This window comes from Microtus oregoni, unplaced genomic scaffold, assembly GCF_018167655.1.
Source record: "Microtus oregoni isolate MIOR12 unplaced genomic scaffold, Mior012 000005F_ref0000423, whole genome shotgun sequence".
Lineage (NCBI taxonomy): Eukaryota > Metazoa > Chordata > Mammalia > Rodentia > Cricetidae > Microtus > Microtus oregoni.
Window position 1 is genome coordinate 48080426 of NW_024543064.1, and position 6000 is coordinate 48086425.

Sequence of the window (6000 nt, forward strand, 5' to 3'; positions counted from 1 at the left end):
ACTGCAGAACTCAAAACCAAATTGAACGGATTTTTTGTTAAAGAGACACTGATTCACAGGAGTCACAGGAAGCTGTGGGGGACCATGGGAAGATGTGTGGGTGCCGTGCTGGGTGGCAGCAAGCTACAGGTGCCATGGGAAGTCATTGGTGGATGGGCAGGCAGGAGACGAAGATAAACCGGGGCAGATGGAAGTTGGGAGCACTAGTTTTTCTTCTGAACCCAGGTGGCTAGGTTTCGGTCCTACTCTAGCCTGTGCTGTTGACTAAAAAGCCTCAGGCAAATGGTTTTTTAATGAATTCATACCCCAAACATTGGGTACCAAATGTAACATGATTAATAAAAACCCTGAGACATATATTGGGGTTCAACCTGGAGATCAGAAAAGTAAAACAGTCAACCTCAGTCTCAGTCTGAAATGGTAAGCCTGCTTCCAGGGATCTCAGAAGGAGACTGTGTGGGAGAGCTGTCTCCTCCCATCTTATATTCCTCCCTAGGGCTGGATTTAAAAGCCTGTACCACTACTGCCCGGTTTCTATGGCAAACTAGTGTGGCTACTGGGATTAAATTTGGGTGTCACCACTGTCTGGTCTGTAAGTCTGATCAGGGCAGCTGTTTTACTGCTAAAGCAGTTCAGAGATGCTGGAGCTCTGTTCTTACTTATTCCAATGCTGCTAATCTGTGGATGTCCAGTCCCCGGCTGCTGCTGAGTGCCGTGTCTGGGTTCGTGGTCCTGCTGAAGTCACAGTCTGAGTTGACCTCTGCGGCTCCTGTTGCAACCAAAGGCCTTGCAGTTCTCTGGGGTCTTGTCAGTCAACTGGGGCCATGTTGGTGCCCAACGGCCACGTGGACAGGGCCATATGGGTATGAGTGACACACACTACTATCTGGAACCATGGTGAAGTCCAGGCCAAGGCTGCAGCTGGGGGCCGTATCTGAGTCTGTGGTCCTACTGTGGCAGGGATCTGTGTTGAACTCTAGGGCCCACTCAGAAGCCTTGGTTCTGGGCCACAACCTGTGGCCTTGCTGGAGTCTGCGGGCCAGACAGATCTGTGTCTTGTGTTGGCATTTATATGTCTTGGCAGCAGCCTTGCCCTGGATGGTCCCAGGTAGCAGCACAGGTCCTTAATTGTAGCTGTCTCTGCCCTTATTTTCTCCCTCATCCCCCTCTTCCCATTTGAGGGAATATAAGAAAAATTAATACAGTATAAGTTTCCTAAAAGATATATATTTGTAGGGCTGGAGAGATGGCTCAGAGGTTAAGAGCACTGGCTGTTCTTCCAGAGGTCCTGAGTTCAATTCCCAGCAACCACATGGTGGCTCACAACCATCTGTACTGAGATCTGGCGCCCTCCTCTGGCATGCGGGCATACATCGAGGCAGAATGTTGTATACATAATAAATAAATAAATCTTAAAAAAAAGATATATATTTGTGAAGGTGATCTAAATAAAATCTCCAAAATAACAGTGAGACAGAGTCCCAAATGGACATCTCTTGTTACCAAATGAAATTTTAAGTTCCAGGAATGGGTTACTACTTGGGTAATTGGCCAAAGGGGTCCAATGGGAACAGGAGAATTCTGGGAAGAAGGAAGCTCATTCCTCTGTAGTCCTGACCAGCCACAGAAGCGGCAACATGTGACTGCCTCGCTGAATAAGGTACCAAGCCACACGGCTAGCATAGACAAGAACAATGGGCTAATATAAGTTATAAGAGTTAGTAAAAAGCCTGAGCTAATGGGCCAATCAGTTTATAATTAATGTAGACCTCTGTGTGATTTCACTGAGATTTAACGATTATGGGAACCGGGCAAGACAGAAAACTCAGACAACAGAGGATGTGTCATAGCTAGACTAGAAGATGCCAGCAGAGGTCCAGTGTTTTCTCCACTCATCTAAGGCTGGATCTAGATGGACTCAAGCATTTTTGTCTTGAAAATGGGCCTTAAAAAAACTTACATGCTAGGCTTGGAGGTGCATTTTGATTTGTTTTTGTTGTTAGGCAGATACTTTTTCTTTCTTAGATTTATTTATTTTCCATGTACACCTTTATGGTGGAAGAGGACTTCAGATCTCACTAGAGAGTTCTGTGAGCCACCATGTTGTTACTGGGATTTGAACTAGGGATCTCTGGAAGAGCAGCCAGGGCTCTTAACTGCTGAGCCATCTCTCCGCCCCACTACACACTCCCTCCCTGGAAAGTAGGCTCGTGCTGTGGGCTACTCATGAACTATGTGGCAGGAGATCTGTAAGAGTGGACAATTTCCTAAGCCCAAAGTCTCTCCAGAGCCCCATCAATGCTGTCTCTTTATCTATGGCACTGGGACCTGACCTTGCCTCAGAGCCCTGTGTAGAGGGCACTAGGTTCTTGTGCTCATGGATAGTACTAGATAAACCAGGAACGTTACACAAGCAGGCTTTTCTCTTCAACAGAAGGGATTTACACCTGTTCTGAGTGGATGTTGTCAATAGCCTGGTGATCTTTGCTATTCTGTAGAATCCCCAAGACTTTCAAGCATTGTTCCTCAACAATAGAATCCATGCTTATGAAAGAAGTCCCATGGACTTTGCAAAGGAGTTTACTATTATGATGCTGACTACACACCCGTCCTCCGTGTACTCTCCTCCTGAGCCCTGCTTCTCAGTCAATAGAGTCCATCCTTATGAAAGAGCTCACAGGAGCTTTGCAAAAGGGGTTTCTATGTGGTCATGTCCTGAGCTTTGTTGTAATAATTGTCACGAGGAACTTTTCCCCAAAGTGATACTGGGCTTAAATAAGCCACTCAGGGTCAGACTCCAGAAGTTTGAACCAGCCCGGATAACTAAGTCATGCTGAACCGTATTTTCTTCTTGCCTCTGGTGGATCATTCCTTGGCCAGCAGTACAGCTTGTAGTGACTCCCACGGCTTCTGCCATGCTGTTGTCTGTCTGTCCCCAGCCTTGATATCTCTTCTAATAAATGTTTCACCCCAAAGCACATTCTAGTTCAGTGTTCCCTTTGAGCTCCAAGCCCAAAACCTTTCAATATGAGCAAGAAGCGACAAAAAGAAGTGATGATAGTTCAGAAGAGGTTGGTTGGATTCTTAATATGGATCACATAGTAATATAAAAAATGCTAGAGAGCAAAGATGAATAATTCCAAAACAAGGCATTTACCATAAATTATTATGGAAATTAGGAAAAACAGTTATTTTCATTTAAAATATTGCTTTAAAGCATACACTTTTTATAAAGTTATCTTAATACTAGTAAAGGAAAACTGCAAACTAAAAACAAAACACCCACTATTTAATACAAAGCCCCAAAAATTCAGAAAAATATGTGACAAAAATATACAAGCAAACAATAGAAAATTACAAAGTATTGTTAAGAGATATTTGGTCACAGTGGGGGAAAATGAAAGGTTCAAGGTGGGACAACTCGATACATAAGTTCAGATGTCAACCATTCACCAAGTGTACCATGGAGTCAATGTATTCCAAACCAAAACTCTCATTTGTATTTAGACAATAATGGGCTGATATCAACCTATTTGGAAATGTAAAGGACCTAGGATAGCCATAATAAGTTTGAAAAAGGAGAAGAAAATTGAGAGCTAACTTATCCTAAGTTCCATAGTAGAGTGTTAATCAAGGTAATATGATATTGGTACCAAGATAGATAGATGGTGGAACAATTCAGGGAGTCTGGGAATAGACCACACTCAACTGTCAACACAGGTCTAAAGAAATTCATTTAGAAGGTAGAAGAAGTGTTGCTGGCACAGCTAGATACCAATACCCTTCAAAAGGAAGAAAGGAAGGAATGGAGGAAGAGAGGGAAGTAGGTAGGTAGGGAAGGAAGGAAGGAAGAAAGAAAGGAAGGAAGGAAGGAAGGAAGGAAAGGAATCCACAAATTTTGATCCCTTCCTTTGTGATCATATACTAAAGTTAGATTTTAATATATGGTAGGTGTAATTTAAAACCCACAATTATAAAATTTCTACAAGAAACAAAGGGAAGTCTTGTTGACAGGATTAAATAAACAGTTATCATACACAACACCAAGAACACAGCTTAAACCCAGACTTAGGGTCTTTTTTCTTTTTTTAAGTTTATTTATTTATTTAGTATAGTGTTCTGTCTACATGTATGCCTGCAGGCCAGAAGAGGGCACCAGATCTCATTATGGATGGTTGTGAGCCATCATGTGGTTGCTGGGAATTGAACTCAGGATCTCTGGAAGAGAAGTCAGTGCTCCTAACCATTGAGCCATCTCTCCAGCCCCACAGCTTAAAAGAGAAAAAAATTATCAAGTTTTTAAAAATTGCTCTTGAAAAGTAATGACTAAGATGATGAAAAGAAAAAGCCCAGCCACTAGTTTGAAAATTGCATGTCTGCAGGTCACGGTCTGATAAGGAGCTGCTAGCCAGGATCTAGAACTCTCCATATACTGTAGGAAAGTTAGTATTACAGCATGTTGGAAGACAAAAGCACCTCAAGTAAGCAAATGAAGAGATGGCAGAATGCTGGTCTTCAGAGAGAAGGAGCCAGAAGACACATATACATTCTCCAGTGGCTGACACTGAGAAAACCAACAACATCAAGAACTGGTCAGGGTGGAGGGACGCTAGAACCGTTCTACTGTAACATGTGTGGAGGGACACTAGAACCGTTCTACTATAATATGACTCAGACATAGTTTGGCAATTTCTTAAAATCTCCAACACACTCCCATCTTCAGTCTGACCACTTCCGTTCTCCATGTTTATTGACAACACAGTAAAACATAGTTCCATGCAAAAACTTCAAATGTTTGCAAAGGCTAAATTAATTTTCTGTATGACAAACTCCTATAAATGTGGCAGCACAGACCAGAAGCTGCTTTTATCTTCTCTTTTGCTGATCAGAACTCTGAACACGGCCTGGTGTGGGGCTCAGGCTTGCACAGAGCTGAGGCGGGGTGTTGGTCGGGTTGCATTCCTCTCTAGAGCATAAGCCTTTTCCAGCTGACACTGCTGACCTCAGTTCTTCTGGGGATGGCAGGACTGAGGTCTTTCATCACCTTGTTGATGATCAGCTACGCCCTACCATCAGCTCCTAGAAGCAGCTGGCAGTTCTTTGCCTCATAGCCTTTCACAGTTCTCGTCTTCAAAGCCTTCAGGAGATCCTCTCAGGTGGCTGAGAGGGAATCTTTCATGACCTAACATAGTGACGGGCATGACAATCCCATCATCTGCAATACATATTGCGTTAGCTATCAATCAGCAAGGCACAGGCTCAGTCTATACTCACAGAAGGGATTAGACGAGAATGAATTATTGCTCGTAGGAACAGATTTGCCACTGTAGCTTTTCTAGGCATACAAGAAATGACTGGAAATGACTACCAAGGCTGTGGCTGAGTGGCTACATTCCGGTAAGCGCTAGAATGCTGCATAGCAACTCAGCAGTTACCACTCTCTAAAGCTGAGATGAAAGAATTTCTGCAGTTTCTAAGCTACCAAATTTGTGGCATTTAGTATAGCAATCCAAAAAGAACAAGACACAAAGGTGGGGAGCTGTGCTGGAGTGGGATTCCTTCTAATTCATGAAGACATTGTGGTTTAGGAAGGTGAGAGGTGGCATAAAGGAAGTTTCTTGTTCTTTTCTTTTCTTTTTTGTTCTTTGTAGTTTTGGAGCCTGCCCTGAAACTCGCTCTATAGACCAGACTGGCCTCAAACAAACAGAGATCTGATTGTCTCTGCCTTCCATGCTGGGATTAAAGACCTGCGCCACCACTACCCTATGAATACCTGGTTTTTATGACAAAGAAGCTAAAGATACAAAATTGAAAAAAAAAAGCATATTTAGCAAGTGATGCTGGAATAACAGGATATCAACATGTAGAAGAGTGCAAATAGATCCATATCTATCGCCATGAACATAAGTCAAGTCCAAATGGATCAAAGACCTCAACATAAAACCAACCACACTGAACCTCATAGAAGACAAAGTGGAAAGTACACTTGAATGCATTGTC